Source organism: Manis javanica, chromosome 15 (assembly GCF_040802235.1).
Source record: "Manis javanica isolate MJ-LG chromosome 15, MJ_LKY, whole genome shotgun sequence".
In the NCBI taxonomy this organism is placed as follows: Eukaryota; Metazoa; Chordata; class Mammalia; order Pholidota; family Manidae; genus Manis; species Manis javanica.
In genome coordinates, this window is record NC_133170.1 from 27,352,789 (window position 1) to 27,379,412 (window position 26,624).

The 26,624-nt window shown below is 49.5% G+C and overlaps 1 protein-coding gene across 6 annotated transcripts in view; it reads right to left on the reverse strand.

Moving 5' to 3' along the window:
• KCNA6 (potassium voltage-gated channel subfamily A member 6) overlaps positions 1 to 26,624 on the reverse strand; it is a 200,747-nt gene that overhangs the window by 138,442 nt on the left and 35,681 nt on the right. The gene's annotated exons all lie outside the window — the stretch shown is intronic.

The following is a 26,624-nucleotide window of genomic DNA, read 5'->3' on the forward strand; positions in this document are numbered from 1 at the left end:
TTCTCTTGTCAGTTGATAAAGCATCTTGCACATTGCAAGAGAGCAAAGCAGCACCTCTCTCCTGCGCAGATCATCATGGAGCTAGTGCAGAGGATAACTTTCTTTTCCAGGTTTTCCAAAAATATTCTTTATCAGATCTTCCATCAAAACAAGTGAGGCTTTGACTGTGCTCTGATGAAACCTTGTTACATTGAAGCTCTGTTTGTCAGAATGGAGAGCGATTTCGATCCCTGTTGGAATAAAGGTACCCCTACCTTCTTCATTCCAACATTTTCCTGCTTTACTTCTCATCTTTCCCCCATGGTTGCCAGCATATGGGTAAAGATGAGATGTTTCTCCCCACAGACTCCATGTCCTCCCCAGTGACTCTTGTGCTTTAGTGCAGCAGCCAGAGAATTGCTGCAGTTTGGAAGTGAGCAGCGAAGGAGCCCAAACAGAACGGGAACGTTATCTGAAAGGCAGAGCAATGAGCTCCCGCTCACAGCCCTTCATCTCAGGCAGGACCACCCCAGGACATAAGACTTGCCGCATGAAGTGTGGTCTGCAGACCAGCAGCATGAGTGTCTCCTGGGAGCTAGTGGGAAATGCAGAATGTGAAGCCCCACTGCAGACCCTCCCAAATCAAAATCTGCATTTTTAGAAGATCCCGAGGCGGGTCATAAACGTATTCGTTTGAAAAGCACCAGCTCAATGCATGCACTTTAGATGCAGACAGCTGGGGCTGAGGTCCTGGACCCCACCACCTTCTCACTTGTGACCCTGGGCAGGGTCCTCAGTTTGCTCACCTTCAGAATGTGAATAACTGAATCTCCCATTTATTTAAACAGTGCTGAGGAAATAAGTGAGAAAATGTACGCAACGTGCTTTGCATGGTGCCTGACACAGAATCTCTGTAAGTGAAATTATTATTATTATTATTTTATTTCAGAGTCCTAGCTGGAGGAACATTGTGTTCCAAGTCACATTTATCCCTGTGTCAACAGGATTTATTTGGTGGGCAGTAGAACTGGAGGCAAGATACATGACTAGTGTATTCTTCCCCGTTTTAGGGAGGAAAAAGTTTTTAGAAATTTAAAAACCCTAAGATACATTGCTTATGGAAAAATGAGCAAGATGAAAAACACTGTACTGTGAACACAACCTCTGTGTAAGTGGGGATTAGGGCCCTGACAATTGGATTCCTATCCAGCCTCCACCACTTACTTACTGTTTAATTCTGGCACTTAACCTGGCTGAACTGCTTCCTCATTTGTACAGTACCTACTTACCAGGAATGTTGTTGTTAAAATACAGGCTTTATTGTTGTTTAGGTATGGCAAGGCCAACAGATGAAGAGGTTATTGCCATTGAAAAGGCAGTTTGTTGCTCAGCGTTCCCAAGCCCCCAGGGGCCGCGGGGTGGGGGCAGGCAGGAGTGGGGAGGGGGGAATTGTGGCAAGACCCTGCTTTGCAGTTTGTGTGGAGAAGGAAAGGGGCAAGGGAGCAGGGTGAGCAGTTACAGCGGGCTCTGGGACACTGGTGTCCCGTCAGCAGGCACCGGGCCCTGGGCTGACTGGTGGGCAACGACCGGGAGAGCATGTGGTAAAGGAGGCAGCTGGTGTGTGGGCTCTGGATAGGGTGGTGTGCTTCAGCAAGGCGCACGTGTGAGCGCCAGCTACTGCCTCTAGGAGAGGCAGGGACAGTTTTGGGAGGGACAAGCCCTCCAGGGACTGCAGGGCCCCAGGGCATCAGAACAGCAAAAATAAAAGACATGGTTAACAGACTCCAAATCCACTTCATGAAAGCTTCCTGCACTGGTGCTGTAAGAATGCTTATCTACCTGCTTCCGTAGGAATTGCCATCTTGGCAGAGTAGGAAGGACTTGAAGTTCAAATACACAATCAAGGACCAAGAATAAATCAATGAACACACATAAAAGACTCAGCACTAAGACAGTCCTCTTGTCCATAGTAAGGGTACTGCCCTTAACGCCATCAGAAAAATGTCTTTTGGGAACAACATAGAGCATTTTAAATCAATTATGTCTAATTCTCCATTCACTTCAAAATGTTTACAGAACACTTACTATGCAGTAGGCCTAGTACTTGGACTCAAAGACGGTCAGGATGTGTGTCGTGCTCAAAGGGGCTCACAGCCTTGTGCACTTGTTCTCAGCTCTAACAGTACATACTGGCCCTGATAAGTTTTGCAGAACTGCTCAAAAGAAAAATCTTGTGCTTTGACATAGAGTACAAAGGCATTCATATTGCCTGTCCACTGAGAGTGAAGGCATTTTAAAAGTGAAGAATGTACCTGGATTGCAGGAGCTCAGAGTGCAAAAACCCCAGAGTTCAATAGGAAAAAAATAATATGAAATCTAGAGCTAGATGAAAGCTTGAAGGCCTCTAGGCCCAGCATTTACATGTGTCCCTCTTCAGGAGGTACACAGAGCCATTCAGCTAGTCAGAGGCAGGCTGAGACCCCCGTATGTGTCCTGGGAGGGGCCCAGCTTCCTTCTCACTGTCCTGCATGCCCCTGCTCCCCTGGAAGGCTGGGAAAATGTTCTGGAGACATCGAGGAATGACGGCCAGGAAGGCAGGAAGATACCGAGCACATGGGAAGTTCCTCCCGTGCACAGAGCAGCTTCGCCAACTGCACATCCCGGGCCCATCTCAGAGGCCAGACCCCCGGGAACTCAAGATGGAAAGTGTGTTGCACAAAGACCGACCTGGTGAGATCTCCATTCCGTTCCATTCCATTTTGTTGCCAATCGAACCACAGTGTGAAGAAGCTGAGTTAGGCAGACGGAAGAATACTTCCGAGAGGGAAGGTTTTTCAGGCCTGGCATGAGCATGCAGTGAGCCGGGCTCCTGTTCCACGTGGCTTTACAGAGAAAATGGCTGTCGCTCCCTTCACAGCCCCGTGGATGGCTCGGCCCAGGGACATGCGGCTGCATCGAATGCCCTGTGGACATCGTGCCCACTCCCAAGACGTGATGGCTGCCTCAAGCAATCACCATTTAGAGCAGGAGAGTCCAACAAAGCAGGGAAAGAAAAATAAATCACCTTGTAAGAAACAATAAAAAGCTCTCCGCAGTGAACGACCCTCATCAAGAATCCAGAGGGGGCAGAGCGGGCGCCACCTCTGACACCGCCCGGACCGCAACGCTGCGTTTTCCTTATGCCGTCCTTCCGTGGGGGAGGCTCCCCGCACTGCCCGCAGGACACCGGCCCATTTATCTTCCCCTGCTTGTGTTTTCCTACACGAAGGACACTGCAAAGGAGATGTGCAAGTAAACGGGTCCAAAAGGTCTACCTCCAAGGCACCCTTTCTTTTCCACCGTCCAGTCTAGTATTACACAGCAGACTTTTCAATCCAAAACTGATAGCATGAAAATGGAACTGTGTGTAAAATTCTTCTCTTCGCTTTTTACCTGATTTTTCACTTAGACTTTTCTGCTCCTTTCCTGGGTGGCCTCAGTCCATAACTGGTCCCCTTGCACTATGTTTTCCAGCACCTATCTTAGTCTAAAACAGATGCACACCGTTCCCTGGCTGTAGAGTACAGTCTGTGGTAGCTTCACCTCTGACACATGGGCTGCCGTGTGGTGGGAGTTTGGGGATGGGTGGGGAGTCTGCTTCAGTTCTGGCAAGTTCATACCGTGCATAATCATGTGGCAGAAGACAGCGAGGAAGTCTTGAGTGATGTCTCCCATAAGGCCCTACTTCTCCCAGGAAACACTGGAGAAATGAGCTGCCTCAGGCCCGGTTGCTACCCACCTGGAAGGACTTAATAGCCAGGCCGTCCCCATCATCTACTTGCCACTAAGCCCTAAGACTTGTCCTTAGGTTCTGTCTTTTAAAAATTCTGCAATGAAATGTTAAAGTGTGCAAAAAGGTAAATAAATAGTATAAAGACACAGAGACTAAACAGATGTTAACATTTTGCCACATTCCCCTCAAACCCCTCTCTTAAAAGCAGCACATTAGGGTTCTGTGAATTTCCACCCTTTGTCTCCTTCCTGTCTCTGCATCCTCAGAAATACCACTAACCTTAAAGGTGTCTATCATTCTCCATTATGTTAAAGAAATTCCATTCAATTATCAGTTTGCTAAGGTTTTTTTAAAATCAAGAACAAGTGTTGAAATTTTGGAAAATGATTTCTGTATCTATCAGATGATAATAGGTGATTACTCATTTTTGTTAATGTGGCCAAGCATATTCATAATTTTTCTAAATTATTCTTAAATTTCTGGGACAAATTCAACTTGATCACAATGTATTTTTAATGTACTGATGGATTTTGCTGGTGAATATGTTATATAGGCATCTTGTATCTATTTAAAAATAAGTGAAATTGGTCCATAATTTGCCTGTCTTGTAACTTACTTGAATTTGATATTAAAATTGTGTGTTTTCCCTCTATTCTCTGATGCAGTATATGTAAGATAGGGATTAAGAAGCTGATGTAAAACTGCCTGGTTACATTGTTTTGTTGTTTATTTGTTGTGTAGGTAGCTTGGAAACTATTGACGCAATTTCTTTAATCACTTCTTGTTTTCTACCTTTGTATTCACTTGGTTTTGCTAAGTTTAATTTTGTCTAGGTCTTCAAATATATTGGCATAAAGTTAATCATAGTTATCTCGATTTTTAAATCTATACAATAAATGTAATTATTTCTCAGTTTTCACTTCTGTTATTTTGTTTTTAATGTGTTCCTTTATTTATTTATTTGTTAGGATTGTCTATTTTGTTACGTTTTTCAAGGAACCAGCTTTTTTAGTTGTTCCCTTCTAATATTCTTCTTGTTCATTTATTTTATTCTTTTATTCTTTTTCATTATTTCTTTTTTTCTATTTCTGTTAGATCACCCCATTGCTCTTTCATAACTCTCTGAGTTAGACTCTTCACTGATTTCAGCATTTTTTATTTCTAATATACATCACTGTTGGTATGCAAAGATATTCTGGGGTTACTTAAAAAAATGTATACTACTTACATATTTAATAAAAAGTGTCTTAAAATGAAATACAATAACTATCACCTCAAACTGAATAGTCCACAGATGGTATGGCTTAAGGTAAGTTAAACGAGAAAGACAATCAATTTAAATGAAAACAGCGAAGTTGGTCATTGTTTCATGTTTTATTGAGAAGACTGTGACTTCTCTAATTTGGGTGTATGATTCGAAGTCTGTTAATCACGTTCAAATCTTTTATGTGCATTTTATTTGCTGCTTGATCTGTTAGGTTTTAGAAAGGTATATTAAAATCTCCCACTATAAATAGAAGGGAACCCTCATACACTGTTGGTGGGAATGTACGCTATAGAAAGTAGAATGGTTTTTCTCAAAAAACTAAATCAGAAATACCATATGACCCAGTAACGCCTCTTCTGGGAATTTACCCAAAGAGAACAAAGTCACCCATTTGAAAAGATACCGTACTTCTATGCTTATTGTGACATTATTTACAATAGCCAAGATATGGAAGCAACCTAAGTCTCCATTGATAGATGAATGGATAAAAAAGAAGTGGTATATATGTATGTGTGTATATGTAAATGGAGTATGACTCAGTCAAAATAAAGAATGAAATCTTGCCATTTGTGACAACATGGATGGACCTAGAGGGTTTATATTAAGTGAAACAAATCAGAAAGAGGAAAACAGATACCACATGATTCCATTTATATGTGTAATCTAAAAAATGAAATAAACAAAACAAAAATAGACTCATAAACACAGAGAACAGACTGGTGGTTGCCATAGGATTGGGGTAGGGGGATGAGTGAAATGGGTAAAAGGGATAAAAAGGTACAAATTTCCAATAATAAAATAAATCAGCCACGTGGCTGAAAGTTCAGCGTAGAGAGTATAATCAACAATATTGTAATATATTTCTATATTGACAGATGGTAACTACACTTATCATGATGAGCATTTAGTAATATATGTAACTGTCGACTATGTTGTACACATGAAACCAAGATAATATTGTGTATCAACTATATTACAACTTAAATTTGTTTAAATTAATAAATAAAAGTTTAAAATAAAATCTACCACTATAAATGTATTTGCCGACCCCTCTTTATAATTCTGGCAATGGTTGCATTATACAATTTCAATTTGAATTGTTAGATGTAATTCAGCTCAGAGTTATTATATATTCTTCATGAATTATTCCTTTAGTAATTAAAGAATGACTCTTTAGCTCTAAAAATATCTTTCTCTTAGGTCTTCTTTGGCTACTATTAATAGGACCCCCTGGCTTTCTCTTAGCTATTATTTTTTTGGTATACATGTTTACACCCTTGTATTTCAATCTTGGTCTGTCGTTAAGTTTTAGTATTCTTTCTGTCATCCCAGGTGGTTCTTTTCCTGGTTCATTCTCCTCCCCCAAAGTTTTTCATAGGCTTGAGTTCTGAAATGCTGGTGTGTCCACATGACATACATTCAAATATCCAGATGGAAGTAAGAAGTCTTTAAGAGAAGTTCGGATGCTCATGAAAGCAAGTTAGAGCCCCTGGTTTGCCTCTGGAGGTAAGGAGTGGACAGCATGAACTCTGAAGACTCCTGCCAGCCTAGGGAGCACAGCTAATGTGTGGTGTCCAGACTCATCCCAGGAAGGTCTTGGTTCTAAAGTTGGGGCACACAGAGTTCTGCATCCTGATATTTACAGTTCCATATAGGTGGGGCTCATGCTCCTCAGAACAGAGATAGAAGGTCTAAGCCCCAGGGAAGCAATGTACAGGACTGTGTGGCTGATTAGGTGCCTCCCCAGAGTGGACACTTAAGAAATTCTCACTCAGGCCTTAGTTCGTGGTGATCAGAATTAAGGTCAAGGCAGCAGCGGGCCTGCCACCAGGCCCTGCTGAAGCTGGAGACTGACTCATAAAACAACCAGTGAGCTATCTGGCCACCACACGCTGCTCTTCAGTAAGTGAGCAGGTAGAAATCATTAGCTTTGCCTTTTCCAAAATAACCAAGCAACACTGAGGATCCTCAGGGAGCTTGCTTGGGAGCACCTCTACCTTTCTGTCTCACAGCCACAAAAGAGAAAACCCCACAGTGCAGGACAGGAAAGATGTATCTGCAGGAATGGACATGGGGGGGCTGCCCCTCAGTGGGAGGAAGAAATGGCGGCTCAGCTCCCTGGGAAGATCTGGCCCATTAGGAACCAGGGAAGCTGGCCACTTCAGGGTCAGTGGCTCCGGAAGGCATTCCTAGTGAGGGGATGTCCAGGCAGAGAGTGGTGGGTACCACAGTTCTACTCCTGCATTGACCATTTCTTCTATTTGGATCTCAGTTTCTTCATTTGTAAAATAAGAGGAGCACCCTGGATCAGATTTTTCCAAACTTCATTCATTTCATATCACTTTGACATTTTTTGACATATCCATGTGCCAATTTTATTACTGAGATTTTTCTTTCCATTGATTCTTTGTTTTACTCACTACTTGCCTTGTCTTAAGACCAGTTGCAGACTGATGGGTGCGATGTGATGGTTACTCTATTTCTAAGACACATTTAATTAAATACACAAGCAGTATACACTTTTGAAGTTCATGCTGTTTCTGAAGCCCCCTGCATACCATCAGTTATAACCAACATAACATGCTTGGAAATTGTGGAATGAGTTCTAAGGCCTCTTCCCATTCTTAAGAGTCTGTGTTTCCATGAAATCAGGTTTGACCCACATCCCTAAGGCCCCAAAGAAATCAGGCAGGAGAAGCAGAGGAATATGAGTGATGAGTCCCAGGACTGAACCTGTCCTTGCTTCTCCAGGCCATTCTTTTTGTTGTTTCCTAGGACTCTACAAGAAGACTCCCACCACTGAAAGCACAGCTTAAGAGACCCAAGGCTCACATCTACCCTTCCAAATCAGGCTGATGGATAGCTCACCTGAACGAAGCAGAAAACCATAACCAGGGCAGGCGCCTGACTTACAGAGTTCAGTTTGGCTAAACTTGGGTTTAGAAGCAATGTTACTGACACACGACTGCTTGTCACCCTCCCCCCCCCCAACAAATGGCAACTAGTCCTGGACTCCATCCAACGCCAATATACTAATTAAGAGCCTACCCCTTATGCTTCCTTCATGCAACCTGGATGTCACCCCTCCCTTCAGAGAGGTACTCTTTGGGCTCTTCCTTGACTGGGTTACTTTCAGAGCTGGGATTATGTGTCACTTAGAGGGTCTATTATTCCACATAGACAAGGCTTTTTGGTGACAACAGTGAATCATTCAGAAAGAACATTCAGAAAGCTATGATGATATCCATAAATTAACCATAGCATAGATTCTTTTTCGTTGTTAGTTTGATTTTTGGCCCTCCCACAGAATGTTGCTTGGGTGGATTTGCTGGGCCTTCCAGTAGGTAAGGGGCATTGGAGGCCTCATATTTGGCACAGAGGAAAGGAGAGTGAACTATAAGAAGGATGCCTGGTTAGAACCAGAGTTTGGGTTCCATGTGACCTTGGAAATGTCACTTGTTTTCATGGTCCTAGCCTGCACGTGTAGCAGCTGGAATGTATAATCTATGTTCTCTTGATCTCATAGGCATGTTGATTTTACATTTTATTGTTTACTTATTGGACAATGCTTAAACACAAGGCCATGAGTCTGAGAACTGCAGGAAAGGAGATCAGAATCCTCAAGAAACTAGAAGTCAGGGATAATGAATTGAACAAAAACAACGGTATTAGTAACGTGGCTTGATCCTGCACAGTGTGGATAGCAGGCCATGTGAACAGGCTGATTGGCAGGGATGCGTGGGTCAGCATCTGGACAGAGTCCAGGTGCTGAGCTCCTGTAAGCAGAGCGATCATATAACTTATTGGAACACTTTGAAGATCAAAAGAAGGCACTTTAAATGATTATGCCTGGGTGAAAGGTGTAAACCAGAGTTGTCCTGGGTAAACCACGGTGGGCGGTCACCCTATGCATAAGCTGAAGATATAGGTGGAGGCATTTTCCCTTCACATGTGTGAACTTCTCCATGTAGAGTTTGGTAGAAGTGTTAGAAAATCCACATGAAAAGGCCACAGTGTCCTGGAGAAATGAAAGTACCAGACCCAGCGTCCACAGAGATCTGCTGCCTTAAGGCCCTCAGCCTTAGACCTTGCAAAATACCAGCCAACTCAGAGGTCCTAGGAAGCCAGTAAAGCTCTGAAATGCCTGGAGCTCAGGCCCTGAAGGTCTCCAATCCTGGTGCTTCAGTCACTTTGATGTGCAAAATCAAAGTGAACCACAGTGGAGCGACCCCCCCAAAGGTTCAGTCCATATGAAGTCCCGGATTCACAACCCTTTTCCCAGTGACAAGGACAGAACTGCTGTCGGAAGCAGGTGCTCAGTGATTCAGGGCTGAGCCCAGCTTCTAGGCTCAAGAACCACCCCCTCTTCCCCCGGTGCATCACCACCTTTGTAAAGTAGCTCTGAGCTATCCTCGGGTGCTTATTTCAGCCTGTGTCTGTAAGGGAAACCATTAAGGGCCGCTCATTCCTACCAACTCCCTTAACACACAGTATTCTCCCAGGACCTCAGGAAATGTGCTCCAGAGACACTCACTGTTAATGAGTTCATAAAATCCAAATCGGGTTTCCTTTTCTCCTGAGCACTTCATCTCCTGGTCTCACTTGCAAATGGGGCTATGGGACCAATTCTGGCCAATGCAATGTTTAAGTGGGATAAGAGCAATTCGCCCCACTTCTAGAACCAGCTTCTAAAAGTCTTCTGGGTAACCCAGTCAGTCTTTCTTCCTTCCAGCCACAAGCAGGAGAACCATGAGGCCCGGGAAATGGTAGCGTCTGCATCCCTGAATGACGTCATGGACCTGAGCCTCATGAACTCATATTGCACTGTGACGTGAGCAGATCACATTTTTCCCTGTGTTGAGCCCCTGAGATGTGAGGTCTATCCTGAGTAGTGCAGGCAAGTTTTCAGACTAGTCTATGCCAGAGCAGCAGGGGGCATCCCCATAGCAAATGAAAACAATGTGGGGTTTGCTCAGAGTTCTGGATTTTGAGGGTCACTGTGCTCCTTCATGAACAAGAATGGCCTGGGTCCAGGGAATTTTTTACCTATCCACATCCCCTCAAAGGGTTCAGGAGTGAAATCTTCCCCAGTTTTCTTAGCTCCGTCGAGTGGCATGGATTGACTGACCCTCCCAAACTGTGGGGTCTAGGCAGGGAGAGAGGCACCCCGCCCCTTACCCCTGAGCCAGCAGCAGTTTTCCTCTCAACCTCTCTCCTCACCTATACCAAGAGAATTTCACCAAATGACCTGTTAACACATTGTACTGTTTCTCAGCAATTCTGCTTAGGAAGTTCTCCTGCTTGTCTGATCGGAATTCCTCTTTCACTCTTGTATAGCCTCAGGGAGAATGGCTCTCAACCTCTACCTCCAGACGTTTGCGGTCACTCCCTCCCCCTTACTCTGTGGCTGTTTCCCAGTGCTGCCCCTGTGTCACCTGCCAGTTCTGAGACCCTGCTGTCACCCCCCTCCACCATCCACCCTATGTACCTGGCCAAAAAGCAGCCAAAGCCCTTTGGAGCAGGCGTGGAGGGAGCCACAGAGGCAGCCTGCAAACTTGTAGTTACAGCTATTTCCTTGGACATTTCTTTGCTCATCCAGATGGCGAGCTGGTAAACAAGAAGTCCCTGTTCTCCATCAGCATGTCAGCAAGCGCCTGATTCTCAGGCATCGCCAAGCTGGAGGTATGACCCCTGTTTACAGTTTGGCCTTCTTCAGCATGCCAGAAATGGGCCCTGCGAACACGCTCAGAGCTCGTCCTCCAGGGAGGACACAGGGACAAGGCAGTGAGCACCTTGCTCTGGTAGCCTGGGGAAAGCAGGAATGTCATTTCCCTCCCCCAGCCCTCTGCCCAGCCCCACCAGCTGATCAGTCACCATAATGAGCCCAAATGCAAGGAGACACCCAACTGATTCCATTTCTATCAAATTCCAACTGCCTGACAATTTTTCTGAATCTGTATTCAGCTGCTGCCCTCTCATCCCACTGGCCGTGCCACTTAGCAGCTGTGTGACCATGGGCAAGTCACCTACCTCTCTGAGCATCTGTTTCCTCAAACAAATAATGGAGTAATACCACTTAGCTTGGACTTGAGAAAATACATGTGAAAAACCTCATATAGTACGTGATATATTCTAGGGTCTCTCTATGGGTGCTAATTCCTCTCCTTTTCCCTGGTTTACCTTAAGGCAAAGTCCTCCCTGGCATTATCTCTTATTTCATAAAGAAGAGGATAGGAACCCAATGGCTGGGGCAGTCCCGTGCCCCAAGGTCATGTCTGTTGTGAGCCAGGTTCTCTGTTCCGTGGTGCGGAGCACCACTCTCCCTGTGGGTCCTGAGCAACTCAGCTGTTGTTTCTCAAAACTTTGGTGACTGCTTACTTCTTAACATCCAGCTCACTTGCCGGCACTCCTGGTCTGCTGCCTACTCCTGCCTGTGACCTCTGATCTCCACCTTGGCAGTACCTAATGGACTGGTGACCTTTCTGTTGCCGAATCCCCATTTCTGAGCCCCCAATTTACATCAGATGAGGGAATGAATGATCAAATGAATATCAGGGCAATCTAAGCACTATAGAAACTGAAAAAAGGATGTATACCCTTCTAGCAGACCCACTGGGCTTAACTCCTCTGACCTCATTCATCCCTGTAAGGGATTTGTACTCACTATTAAAATTATGCCATGACATTATTTTTCTAGTTCTGGTAGGAGGTTGGGCTGTGACACATATCTAAAGTCAGAAGAAAATTTTGCTGCCACTGAATTTGTAAAATCCATTTGGAAGGGGATGCAGGCAAGATCAAAACTGTCCTTCTAAGTAGAGCCTGCACAGATGTGTGGCCTGGGAGCTAAGCTGCCAGTTTCTAGCCCTCCGAGTCCCCAAGCCCAGCCAGCTGTGGCCTGGACAAGTTACTTTTCCCCTCTTATCCGTGCTGGCCAGGAATTCAGTGTCTGCAGGAGTACAGGCCAGAGAAGGCACTAGGTCCCACGCAGAGGTATGTTGGAGCTGACGCCTACTGGCGTGCTAGAACAATCGTTACACTTGCAGGAGCTCTCCAGCCAGCTGATCAATCAGCCACAGTGGGGTATTTATAATGGGGAACTGTAAGTGCTGCAGATCAGGGCTTTTTCCCCTGAGGCTTTTTCACCTCTGAGCACCAAGGGAAGCCAAGGTGCCCTTCAACCTGCGAGCCTCAACTTCCTGTGCTGCGAAATGGAGGGGCTCCCCACTGTTTCCTGCCTCAGGCACAGCCTCCTAGGTGGTGGAAGAGAGGTGCCCTGGTGGCATGGCTCACAGCAGCACGGGTGGGGCCCTATCCCAACCTTCACCACTGCAGGCAATGCTGTACACAGGCTTGCCATTTCTCCACTCAGACCTTTGCTGATTCCTGCGGCGTCCAGGGAACCGTCCAAAGGTGATCCCCATTATCGTGCCCAATCCACCTCGCTAGTCTCCTCTCCCTCCTCCGCCTCCCGGGTCCTACTCCCCAGTCACCAATTCTGGCTACTTTCCACACATGCCCTGTGAACAGCTTCCCTTATTGCCTGCTCACAATGCCCCTCTTCTTGGGCAAGAGCACCTTCTCTTTAGGAGGAAGAGGTGAGCCCAGCACATGGATTAAAGATCCAGAAAGCATGAGGGGCCACCAGAGACTAAAATCATGACAGAAGACATTGCCTCCAGGACACGGCTCTGGAGGCAGACTTCTGCATGTGAGGTTCAGTTCCACCACTTACCTGCAGTGTGACCTCAGGCAAGTTACTTGGCCTCTCTGAGCCTTAGTTTCCTTATCTGCAAAATGAGGATGACAGCAGTACCTTTTTCGGGGAATTGCTGTGAGGATTAAATGAGCTATTGCATGTCAAGGCTGAGCACAGTGCCAGGTAGAGAGTGAGCATTTCAATAAACATTAGCTGATGTCATCACTATCTCACCGTGACCATTATCATCATCAAACATCATCTATTATTCCCGTAAACAGCATCTTGGACTCTAAGTCAGTCTCTACCCACACACTGCTCTGCTCTTCTGTCCTTAGTCGGAATCTCTTGGGATCAGGAACATCTCAGGGAGTGTGCCCGTGCCCTCTGCCTCACCCCTGCCACACTGTCAGTGACAGACTTTGAAGACTCCTGGGACCAACCTGACAACCCTGACTTCCCAAGTCCCTTATAAAACCCCACAGTATGGCCAGATAAATAGCCTAGGAGACAAATAAGAAAACGGTACTTAAAACACAGAGATGGAGGAATTCCCCGCAAAGACGATTCGGCCTAGGGCTCTCCACCCTCCCTGGCTCAGGACTGGCTCTGCCAGAGTGCTTTGCTGAAAGTACCTCCTCCTCCTGAAGGCTGTCTTCCAGTGGAAGCTCGGTGCTGGGGCAACCCTGTTCAGAACGTTACAGCCAGAAGCTGGCCTGGGGCAATGCTGTTCCAGAACATTCCACCTGGAAGCTCAGTCCTGGGGCAGTCCTATTCCAGAGCGTGCCAAGGCAGCAGAAGCAGGAGAGCTGGTGGCTCATCACTGGAGACTTCACAGGTGAGGGGATGACCCAGGGAGAGCAAATGTGTTGTGAGAATCGGAAAACGCTACCTGTGTTCTAAGCAGTACCACAGCCTCCAGTGACCCCAGGACCCAGCCATGGTGCTCAAACTCCCCCGCTTGCTGGTACTTCTCAGTCCAACTCATCTCAAAACATCAGCAGGGGAACAGAAATTCGCTCACCATGTAGTCAGATCCGCCTGCACACTTCTGAGGGACCCCTGAGGGGAATGTCCCAGAGCAGGTGATCGGCATGGGGAACCAGTGCCTGCTGGCAGTGCGAGCGTTCCAGAGATCAGGCGCGCTTTCCATCTGGGAGCAGAGGCAGAGCATTCATGGGGAAGAGAGGGAAGAGGATGGTCCTGTGCGTCCCTCAGGTGGGCCTGGGACCTGCACCTGAGTCCTGGCTGGTGGGGTGGAGAGATGGTGTGGGACTGAGATGCAAGAAAGAGAAATAGCTGTTCATTAACATCTCTGCAGCCCAGCAGCAAGGAGCAGCCCGGCTGGGGGTGGTCTGCTTTCCACTCAGGGTCAGTTTGGGGACATTTTAAGGCAAGGGGTAAAGCTGCCCCAGAAGCTGGAGGGGGGGGCAGATAATCAGGAGAGGGCCAGGAGACAGTAGGGCCCAGAGGCAGGAGAGGAAAACAGCAGTGGGAACTGGGGAACCGGGCACTTGCTGCCGCAATGAAGTCTTAGGGGCCGTGATGCTCTCTGGGGCACTCGGAACCACATGGGAGGAACCTCGGTGGAAATGGTTTCCTCCTGGAACAGGTGCAGGCAGGGCACTGAAAACGCAAGCTTTGGCGCTCACTGAGATCAGACATGCATCCAGGTCGATCCCTAGTCCTTGGGAAATGGGACTGTGCTTACTCCCCAGCATCTCAGCCCGCAAATCCTGCGCTGCCACTTGCCAACAGCGGGCAGTTTGTCTGAGCAGCTGGCCTCCATCCCCTGTGCCTCCGATTCCTCACTTAATAGCACTTGTACTACTTGTTACCACAGCCCCGCCCCTGGAGCAGCCCTAAGGATTAAATTGGTTAATACCTGCAAAGTGCTTTGAGTGGCTTCTGGTGCCTGGTACATGGTCTGTACGTATTAGCATCTCCACCTTTATCCTCACCCAGGGAGGGAGAAGATGGCATAATAATCCTGGACCCAGACTGTCAGGGTTGGCATTCAATGCCCCCATCTTCTTAACTGTGAGATGCTGGGGCATTTATTGAACCCATCTGTGCCTCTGTTCTCTCTTGTATAAGTGAGGACAACACTGTCGCCCATCGCTCCGGGTCTCTACAGGGATCCGAGAGCTCATGTAAAGGGCCTGGATTCGGTCCACCCGGAACGCTCTGTAAACACCCGCAGTGTCCACATTAGTCACTGTTATTCTGGACCCGCCGGTCGTGAAGGATGCCTTGGGCCTCCCAACCCAGCACCCCACAAGGGACGGTGCTCAGCTCGCTGCCATGACCAGCTCATTCTGCCCCCTGCGTGGGGTAGCTCCCTTCCCCTTCTGTATTTTAAGACCTGATTCAAGTCCCACCTCCTCGAAGACATCTGCCTCCTGCACAGTGAATGCTCCCTTCCCTGACCTCTGACCTAGTTGCTCCCACACACCAAAGTACACAGGTACTTTCTGCGCCAGGCACCTCCTACTGCTGAGGACTACTGGGTGCTGGGCGCCATGAAGATAGGGGAGACAAGGTCATAAAGTTAAAGAGCTCCCAAAAGGCTCCTACCCTCAGGCTCACACTGAGGGGAAGTCAGGCAAATGAGGGGCATTTGCATCTGAGTGACAGATTGTATGGCAGGGAGCAGTTCAGGGGCTGATGCAGAGAGAACCTGTGTAGGAGAGGCTTCCCTGAGAATCAAAACCCATGGAGCATTCGGAAGCAGGAGGGACTGGCTGGTTTAGGGTGAGGGATGAGAGAGAAGATGGGGGTCCCAGGCTGTGTCCGTTGCCAAGACATGCTGTAAAAACTACCATGAACTTGGTGACAGAGCAGCAGAAACCCCTTCTGTTGCTGGAGGCTGGAAGTCTGAGCTCAAGGCGGGCGCAGGGCACTTCTCCTGCCAAAGTCCCTGAGGAAGGACCCCTGCCGGCCTCGTTCAGCTCCCGCTGGCTCCACACTCTGCCTCCATCCTCCGTGGCTTCCTCCTCCTCTTGTCTCTCCCCTGTGTTACTCTGATAGGAATGCCTGTCATTGGATTTAGGCCTCACCCACGGAGAACCCAGGACAAGTGCATCACGAGCTCTTTAACTTAATTGCACCTGCAAAGACCTTTTTTCCAAATAAGGCACATTCCCAGCTTGCAGGGCTTGGGATGCAGACCTATCTTTTATGGAAGCACTGTTCAACTCACTGCACACACCGTGGGGCAGCATGGATGGGGGCTGGTGGCCAGGCAGCCGTCGGTCCTCCACTCTCCCAAGGGCCCTCTGGCACTTGTGTCCAGGACACCAGCATTGACTATGGGCCTGTCCCGCCTCCTAGGCATCCTTGATCTCGCCACTCACCTCCCACTGGCCAACCCTCCGCATCCTTCCCATCTTCACTCTCCCATCGACACTGCCATCTCCACCACTCCACACAACATGTACCTGTTGTAGGGCAGCAGCCGACAAGTGGCAGGACCAGGCCAGTAGAGCCCCTGGGGGTGGGCTTTGCAGGGATGGCTTGGGTGTACCAGCCTTGCTGGACTTGGTGCTCCTTGGAGTGACAAGGTTGTCCTAAGCTTCTAAGTGTGGCCCTAGCCTGGCTGGCACATTCCAAGGTCAGAAAGGCATTTCCCTTCCCTCCCTCTAAGCTGGCCTCAAAGCTTCCTCCCTGAAGCCAACCCTGATTAGCCCCACCTTCTGTAATCAGATAGTGTTGGCCTCAAGTTCTGCTCTGCCACTTACCTGTGCAGGGACTTCAGACCTTCCTTCACCATGAACACACACAAGACATCCTTGACCTTCTGGGCTGAGGCATGTTGGGAAGACAGGCAGCATAAGTATGAGAAGAACTTGACACATTAAAGCACAATAATGTGATGAATTAAAGCACCCCAAATAGGCTTTGATGCAAGTCGCACGTGCAAATGTAAAATGCGCACAGACACACCTATGAACATCATCCCTCCATTGCCTGGTCTCCTCATTTCCTGCTTACATAGTTGTCACGATTTCAATTCATACTGTGGATTCAGCCATGTTACGGTTCCCGTGTTCTTGGGCTAGGCAGGAAGAGACATACCCTGCCTCCCCACACAGCACAGTGGCCCTGAGCTCTGGGGCCCCTCTCTTTCTGCAGGGTAATGGGACTCAGTGTGGGGTGGGAGTTAGTATCTCTAAGAAGCCAGCTGGCTGACAGAGTGCTGTCCTCAGAATGAGGCTGTCGCACTGCCCCGTCCTCACAGACGCTCCTGCTGACAGCTCAGCAACTTCCAACCTGGACTCTCCAAGCGTGGAGAGCATGGCGGTCACAGCCCCTGACTCAAAGCCCCTGGAAACTAGCCTCGGTGAGGACTTTGGCTCTACTGGGGACAAGGATGAGGCAGTCCTCGATCCCCTCCTGGAAGCAGAGTGTCTGTTTCCTTGCTGACGCGGTGCCTTTACTGCTCATAGTGAAGGTCCTGCTGAGAGAAGGCAACCTCACAGGCAGATTTTCACGCAGTCTCCCAGAGCCCCCCAGCGGACTGAGGGCCTGGGGACTCTCGTTTGCTGATTTGTATACCCTGAGTTTGGAGGAAATGCTACCCCAGCTGTCAGAAAGGCACTGGCCTCCTTGGTCTGGGAGCGAACACCATGCCTTTCCTGCATTTCTAGACAGAGAAGGGGCCAGTGACAGCTGGACCTACTGGAATTCTAGCCTAGGAACAGGGAATCTGGGTTCTACTCTTTGTCACTAATTGGCTGTGTGACTCTGAGCAGATTACTTCACCTCTCTGGGCTTTAGTTCCCTCTTCTGCACCAATGTGGGCTTAGATCTGAGTATCTCTTTGGTCCCTTCCTGCTGAGGTTCTGAACTGCTTATTATTCTAGGCATACACTGATCTCTCTCTCTCTCTCTCTCTCTCTCTCTCTCTCTCTCTCTCTCTCTCTGTGTGTTGGGGCAGGTGACACTAATTCCCCCACATCACCTCCCTGAATACTCTCTGGCCTGGAGTATACAAAAGGACAAAGAGAAAGCTTCCTGGAAATGCTTATACAATGGCACATTTTGCTCTTTTCATTAATTCATTCCACCAATATATTTTCAGTGCTTAAGATATGCCAGCACTAGCCTAGGTACTAGTGTGGGATTCTGAGTATGGGGAGTATAGGGGGAATTTTAGGGGCACCCAGAGCTCTGGTGTCCTCCCCCACCTGCTGATGGAGCCAGAGAGGTACACTGTAGACCATCTGCAGTTCTGAGGGCCAGGCTAGGCCTCAGCGCCAGCCTGGGAGGGCAGGCACCAGCTTCCAAAAGCCACACTTGTCAGAAAGGCCATGCAATTGCTTGCTAATGAGCTGGAATTAAAGACCTTTCCCTCCCTGCCTCCTTCCCCTCACCCCTCAGTACAGTGGGAGATGTGGAGTGGGGCATCCAGGGCAGGCTGGCACCAAGAGCCCCCGTCATTTTCAAGGCAGCACCAGGCCCCGGCCCTGGGAAGTAAGCTCTTTGAGGAGACAGAAAGGAGGCTGACCTGGCATCGAGGGTCTGCAAGGACGTCCTCTGTCTATTCCTTGCATGGAAAGCAGAGATAAGGGAGGCCTTTGGTTCAGTTTAGAAGCATGTTCACCAGCTCGTTCTGGCATTTTCCACCCAGATCCCTCTCCGCACCTGCTCCATCCGGTCTTGCAGACACCCCCTTGCCAGTCCCATAGGCTTGGGAGTGAAACACGAAGCACCAGGAAGGGGTGAGGGAGGCCGGGGTCTAGGGGAGGCTCTGCAGGACACCACCATGCCCCCATTAATGTCTCTGCTTGAGTCCCTCAAAACAGGTTCCTGAGCTTTCCAAGAAGGAGCCCTGCCCTCTGAGCCCTTGGTGTCCCCTCTCTTCTGCAGAGCCTGTGGTCCCCAAATCCCTGCCCCGCTGCCTTCTCCTGGCCACACGCGGGGCCTATGCAGCCCTGGCCACTGTCTGTGGCCTGCCCAGGCTTCTCTCCTTGCCTCTACAAGGTGACACCCTGGGAGGGGAGGTGGGGGATCTGAGAGTAGAAATTTAGGAAAAGGAACGGACAATGTGATAAATTAGACCACCCACCACATTTGAAGGCAATGTCATTGCCACAGCTGGGCGACAGAGCCGGGGCTGAGGCAGCACAAAGCCCTGGGCGAGTGGAGGGAGGACCACAGTGGGTCTTCCCGCGCTGTCCGGCACTAGAAAGTAATAGGCTCTCCACTCACCGGGGATCCAGCTTCTGCCAACCTCCCTAGGCCTTTCCTGACTGACCTTCCATCTTCAGGGAGACCCCTGCCACCCCACCACCCTGGCCTCTCCCACCCAACTCCAAGTCCCTGAGAGGAACACAGGATGATCTGGCCTCCGTAAGGGCTTCAAAAATAGACCATGGATCCCCTGCAAAAAAAAATCCCTGGCTAAAAATAGCGCTCAGCATCAAGGGGAGGAAAAAAGGGAAGTGCAGCAAAATTCAGATGGAGAAGTGACTTTCCTGCTCTGATGTTCCCGGCAGTTACAGAGCTGGGGGAAGGCCGTGAGGGAGGGTGAGGAGGGGTCCTTCAAGGACAGGGGAAGGGCCGGAGTGGCAATCCACGGCAAATGCCACTCACTCACCCCTGACTTGGATCTTTGGACTCATTCCTGCTTCCAGCCTCCAGGCAGCACTCACTGCCACAGCAGCAACGGGGGGGGGGAGGGGGGCACAAAGGCCCGGGTTGGCAAGGGAGGGTGCCGAGTGGCAGAGGGGACCTGCACCAGGCTCTGCAGTGTCCCCAAAGGCGTGAGTTCAGGGGAGCAGTAGGCCAGGCCAGGATGGGAGGTTGAAAGCATCTGCCATCAGACAGCTCAAGACAGCTAATGGGTGAGCACAGACAGGCTATTGTATAGAGCTACGCCCCTGTACTCAACAAAGGACAAAGAAGCCCATTCGGGAACTGTCACTAGGAAAGGCAGAGTTTATTCCAGGACATAAATGCAGGCGAAATGGAGCCCCGTGGTCTTTTGTTTAAGATCCTTCTGCAGCTGGCAGTGAGGAGACCCATGTGGGAAATGCCTGAACAGCATGGAGACATGGTTTTGCTTATGAAAAATGCCTTAAGAAATGTGTTTGTGGTGGGAGCTTATAGTGTCCAGACACGCACGCGCCCGCCTCTACCTTTTCATTCAGATCTATAAAAGCAGGAGTCTGCTCATGCCAAAAAGCGGCCACGGTGAGCTGGAGAAAAATCTGGCTATGGCCTAAGAAGGAAGGCTCTGGTTCCTCCATCTGGTTGTTACAGGGACTCTGTGCAAACAAGTGATTTGCATGTGTTGGTCACAGGAATAAGAGAATGTTACTAAGCAACTAGAGGGTTACTGGCGGGTAGGGGGAAGATCCTTTAGGAGACAATCTAGGAAATATGAACCACATCCCCAGACTAAATTTTTACAGCTTTTGTTTGAGGTTTTGTTGCCACAATTTGCCAAAGAAGTTGTAAGCCACATGCACAAGAAGGCACACACGGACACACAAATGCATCATAGAAACCCATCCCACAGATGAATTAGGTTCAGAATTACACTTCCAGCTCACCCATGCCCTGCCATGTCCCAGAGTTACTTGGAGTTATATCTTTTCTCCAAAACCACTAAGTGACTACTTTGATGCCAAGAAAGGAAAGAAAAAGGGTTTTGGTGGCTGAAATGCAAATCCCTTCCAAATAATTAAATAATTTGTGGGAGACTAAGCAATTTCTGAAGCTCATCCATGCTGTAGGGAGAAGAGAGCTTAGTAACTGAGGAAGAGGCAGAGATGCCGTGGGAATACCAGGCGGAGGGGAGACTGCGGTCAGCAGGCACTGTGTCTGCTTCGCTGCCTGCTGTATGCTCAGAACGTACCTGCCAGCAGATGAGATGGGTTACCATACACGGAGGGTCACACTCCCGGCCACACTGCTTTGAGGTGCAAGGCAGGAAAATGGCCGTCCCGGTCATCTTGTCTTCCTAGCCTTGAGGACTGCCTTGCTTGGTCTTTTTCCCCCTAAAGAATTCCTTTGCCTTCCCTACCCAGAGGTGCTCTGTCTGACAGACCATGACACTCGGGGTCGACAGAGACCTCAGATCTGGCCAGCCCAGGCCCAGGCTTGCATGCGCTCCACAACACACCTGGGCAGGAAACATTTTGGTCCAGCCGGCCCAGTTAGCCCTTACTGCCACCTTACACACGCTCCTTTTTCTCCCCCCTTCTCTTGCTCCATCTGAAAAACAGGAACAGCGATGTCCACTTCACCTCAGGCCGCCAGGTATCTATTGCGTAAAGGGGCTCCTGTGAATACTCGTTGAGACAAGGAAGGAAAAGCAAACAATTTGAAAGCAAACAATTCCCCTCTCCCCACCCAGCCGTGCTTCCCCATGTCTGTGCACATGAGGACTGCAGACCTGAGCTGCAGCTCCGCACGAAGTACTGCAGCATTTTCTGAAGGCTTTGCTCACTCTGATCAGTACTTTTCCTCTGTCAGACCCTCAAGCCCGGGAAGAAACAGTCCTGGCTCCCCCTAGTGGCCAGAATCCATAATCATAACCTGGGATGCTTCCCACAAATGTGGTAATTAGCCAATAGTTTAGTGACAACCACACTCATTAACCACAGAGGGAGAAGGGAGCATCCCTGTTTTCCGGGAGATTTGTCTATGCACACATCTATTGCACTGACTGTTCCCTACACGCCCCAAGCCCCCAGGTTATTACATGTACTGTGCTCACGGCACTACACGTACGCAGCAGCCTGCTGTTGTCATGTGCCAGGCCGGTGCTCTCAAAGTGTGGTATCCTGACCTGAGCATCAGCGTTACCTGGGAGCTCAATGGAAATGCACATTCTTGGGTCCCTTCTCAGAACTACTGACTCAGTAATTCTGGGGGTTGGAGCCCAGGAATCTGCATTTTAACATGTTCTCCAGATGATGCTGACCCACAAGGAAGAATGAAGGATGGGCCTAGACCAAGCAGGCCCTGGTTTGTTCCTGTTAATATCCAGAAGCCTTTCTTGACTCTGGACAAAAAGGAAATGGAAAGATACCCTTCCTTATTCCAATTAGAATGAGGAATCGATTTCTCCCAGGTTTGCCTCTAAGGAAACTCTCCCTACCCCTTCTATAGTCATCCACGTGCTTTTTCAGCAGAACCAGACATGGAATGGAGTCTGAGGCACTGAGGCATCTTTAAGAGACTAAAGCAGTGCTTGGAAATTAAGAGCAATGTGGACCTTGTCACCGGGGTGTGAGGCAACCTCACCAAGCCCCAGGCTGGCACCGGGCCATTAAAAGTAACCAGGACCCAACAAGAAACCAGACGGTAACCACATCATTGTTGACACAGGACATGTAAGCTTTAGCCCAGCCTTTGGACTTTCCCAGCCTCGTGCTATGAAATGCATAAATTACTGGTGACCCCCTTAGCACCGAAGGGCTCAGAATCATTTTGATGAGCTAAGTGGAAGCCAATCTAATTAATTTTACTTTTACTGATATTTGTAAAAGATGCTTCTATAGGGGATGGAAACTTTTAACATGCCTCAAATTGCAGAAAGCAGAGAGTTGGTGACAGACGAGCCCCATGCAGGAGGACACACTGAATGTACACTGTCTATTATTGCAGGGGATCTTAAAAATCATCGAAATCTATGCCCTGCTTGATGGAGGAGGAAACTGAGGCCCAGAGTTAAAGACTTTGCTTAGAAGAGAGAGGTTGTACATAAGGTCACCCACCTGCCTGTCCAACTCCAGATCCAATTACCAGGTCAGAGTTCTAGATAATACAGCCTGATTCTTAACTTGGTGAGATTCCAGAAAACCAAGTGGTATTTGACCAAGTGGTATTTGTACTGGAAAATCATTTTTCCAAAGGACGCCTGATCTTGCTATGTCATCTCCTACTCCCTACAGATAATTTCCCTCCACAGAGAGCAAACTGGGCAGAAGTGTCCAGGATGCCAGGCCTCTGTGCAGCTTCCAGGGTAATGTCCTGCTGCTTCCCATTGCTCTGTTGCCTCTTCCAGGAGGTTGAGGACATCCCACAGGCATGGGCCTCTCGAATTGTCCACTTAACTTCACAAGCCAGGGGATCAGGGATCCTTGAAGTTTCACCTACCCTGACGTCTGCCCAGGAGCTCTGAGCAGCAGTGTTTACTAGTGAACATAGCACCAACTCACGCCCATGCATGGGCAAGGGGGACAGGTCATCACCCAGCCCACTGGACATCCAGCCACATCAGTACTCCTGGGGAAGAGAACCCAACAGCTTCCAGGAAGGGCAGTGCAGACTCCCAGCCCTGAGTGCATTCATGCTGCAGGTCTGGCTGGTCATGCACAGATCCCAGGGAATGACTTAGGAGCTGCCTCAAGAGTGCTTCCAACCAGGAGGTTCCATGCACACTAAAGGCAGTCCTGTTTCCCATCAAATCTGTGGGAAAAATACAGGTAGTGGTGGCTCCCTCTAGTGGAGTTGTCAGGCATGGCAAGTGGTTCTGAGTCTTCAGGGGAGAAGGTGCCTGCCTGGGATGGAGATGCATCAGTGTGGCCCAAAGATTCTCCCACTAATCATCTCAAGCATTGTGAACGGTTTTTGAAGGGAGCTGTTTCATTTTGTTTCTTATCACCTCCAGCATGAGAGACTGTGGCTGCAAGGACAAGCACTCTTTATCTCCAGCTGTAGACCTCAGGGTCAGGAACAAGCTGGACTGGGAGGACCAGGAACTCTAACCTCTACACAGGAAGCCTGCAGCCCCTGCCACTCTGTGAACAGGACTCTGGAGCTGGTTTCCCTCCATATGCTGAGGACAGAGGCATGCAGGTCAACCAGCTGATCTGTCATCTCTGAGATGCTCTAAAACCCTATGACTCAATGATGAGCTCACAGCCTATTGCTCACAGCCTAAAGCCACAGCATTGCTCACGACATCTCGTGCACAGAGGGAGCCCAACAGCCACCAAGCCTTCAGGACCATCACTGCACCGTGCTCTCCAACAACCATCTGATGCATCTTACCCAGGTGGGCTTTGTGTTCTGAGACTGAGCTGGGAGATAAAGGATCCTCCTCTGTGGTCCACAGAGCCAGACTCCAGGCCAAGTGTTCAGTCCCGGCTGTGGGCTGGACTTTGGACCCCTGTGAAAATGAGCCTGAGGATTCCATTCTTCCTTAGCAGGCAAAGCAGGTCTCTGTGGCCCATCCCATAGTAGAGATGATAATAACGAAGCTTAGCACTCACATATGCTTACTGCAGGCCAGGCACAGTTCTAGGCACGCTGCTTATATATTAACTCGTTTAATCCTCACAACACACCTGTGTCACAGACAATCCATAAACCTACCATTTTTGCACAGGTACCAGAATAATTGTAATAACAGCCTGGTTATTATAACTGCCTGCCTGCCACTGAATAAATATGCTTAATAAGTATGGAATCAACCAGAGAACAGGGTTTTTCATTTTCCATCATGTACCTGGAAATCAGGTTGCCTATCATCCATGTTGTGATGTGTGATTCATAATGAAAAATATTTGGTCTTCACCCTGTTTCTGGCGCAGAGTTCCTAAAATTCTTGGAGTTTCTTAAGTGCTGAAAGTGATCAAGGTGTCTTTTGTTATGTTAATGAGGCACATTCTGGAATGCACCCAAGGCTGCCGTCTGTGTCCCAGAGAACCAACCATGGGAATAGAAGATGGGAACTTTCTGTCCTTGCCCTTCCTCCCTGGGGAGGAGGAGGGAATGGAGGTCAAATCATTCACCAATGGCCAATGGCCTATGGAATGAAGCCTCCATAAAAACCCTAAAGGATGGAGTTCAGAGAGCTTCCAGGTTGGTGAACACACGGAGATCTGGGGAGACTGGGGTGCTGGGCGAGGGCATGGAAGCTCCGTGTCCCTTCCCCATATCTTGCCCTAATGCTGCTCTTCTATCTGGCTACTGTATCCTTTTATAACAAATCAGTAATCCAGTAAGTAGAATATCTCTCTGAGTTCTGTAATCCACTCTAGCAAGTTAACCAGACCCAAGGAGGTATCATCAGAACTGTCAGTCAGGAGCACACAACAACCTGAACTTGCAATTGGCACATGAAGTGGGGGAGGGGCAGGCGGTCCTGTGGGACTGAGCCCTTCACCTGAGGGATCTGAGGCCATCTGTGGGTAGGCAGTGTCAAAACTGAGCTGAATTACAGGACCTCGCTGGTGTTCGAGAACTTGATGGTGTGGGGAAAAAAAAACCACACATTTTTTTGTCATTGGAATAGATAATACATATGATGGAGTTAAAGATCTCAGAATTCCTAAATGGAAAGAGCTACTGGAGATCCTTCGATCCAATTTTCCACTTCCCACATGAAACAGAGGACTCGGGACTGAAGAGGTGAGAAGTCTAGGCGTGCGTCCCACGGTGAGTTGAGTGGCAGGGCCAAGGCCGGCCCCTAGTCTCCAGACTCTCTGCCCAAAACTCTCCCCACTCCCTCACGCTGGGGCTGCCACACACTTCGGCCCCTTCTGCGGCCCGTGAGATCCCCGGTCTCCAGCCAGCCCAGCTGAGCTCAAGGAGCAGAGACCTGACACTAGCCTGAGGCACCCAAGAGAAAGTCGGCCCTCTGCTCCCTCAAGGTAGAGGCAGTGCTCGCCCCAGAGCGGGTGTTCCCCAGGGGCAGAGGGCCCAGCACAGGGACCATCTGTGGGCTGCCTGCGAGCAGGCCCCCGGCCCACAGCCTCCTGCACCCCATCTGCTCTGCGCGAGGCCTCATGGACCGTCCCCAGGAGCTGCAGTAGATGTGTTCTCAGCCCCCCACTGATTTCTCTCCCCTTCTCAGGGGGATCTGGGGCTCTGCTGGTGCACTGAAGGCACCCCACTGTTTCCTGCCCCACTGCCTGTGCTCAGGGCGTTTGGGTCGTCTGCTGCCCATTATGGTTTGGTTTCCACGGAGATGTGACAACTCTCTGCCTGCCATTTACCCCTGGAGCCAGTGACAGTCATGACCCCAATGTGCCCAAGAATGGGCTGAGTGGAGAGAACTTCCTGGAAGGCCATCTCTGACCGCTCTGCGGCCAATCAGGACCCAATGCCCTGGCCCACCATTACGGGGATGTGTCTGGGCACTTGCTCTGTGTACTGTCACTTGGCTGAGATGCAGGCTTGCTCTGCTCCAGGCTGAGTGGGGAGCGTGAGGAACGTGCGGAGGACAGTGAGTAAAATTGGGGTGCAGATGTGGAGAGGGGGTATGGTGAGAGCCTGACCATGAATCAGGGAAGCTCAGATGCAGCCCTCCTGACGACATGCGAAGTGCATCAGGACCAGCTGGGGCAGGGTGACATCAGTTGCCGCTCTCCCGCTGGCTCCTCCTGGAGAATGAGGTGGGGCGGGGAGGCGGACTCACCCTCTGCCGGGCCCACTGAAATGGGAGGAGCACAGGCTGCTCAACTGCAGGACGTCAGCCCGCAGCCCAGCTTCCTGGGGACCCCGGGCCTCCAGCAGCAGCAGAAAGGGTCCTCCAGCCTCCGGGCCTTTCTGTCTGTCGCAGCCCTCGCCACACGGTCTTGGAATCACCCTTGCAGCTGCATCCCACCCCCATATCCAAGTCCCCCAGTTGGCTCTCCCTCACTATCCAGATCCTGCCCACATCTCACCATCCCAGCTGCGGGCACCCCAGCCCAAACCGCCTCCTGCTGTTACGTACAGCGTTCAAGCCTCCTCCTAAGTGGCAATTCCGTTCGACTGTACGACAGTCACACCACCTCTCTGCTCAGAATCCTGGAAGAACGGCTTCCCCTTCGACTCAGAGAACAGGAAACTCCCTGCCTGGTGGGCCCCACCCTCGGCCGCCCAGCCACCCCAGGCCTCGCCTCCCGCTCCTCTCCAGCTTGCTCACCTGCCCTCCAGCCACGCAGGTCTCCTCGCTGCCC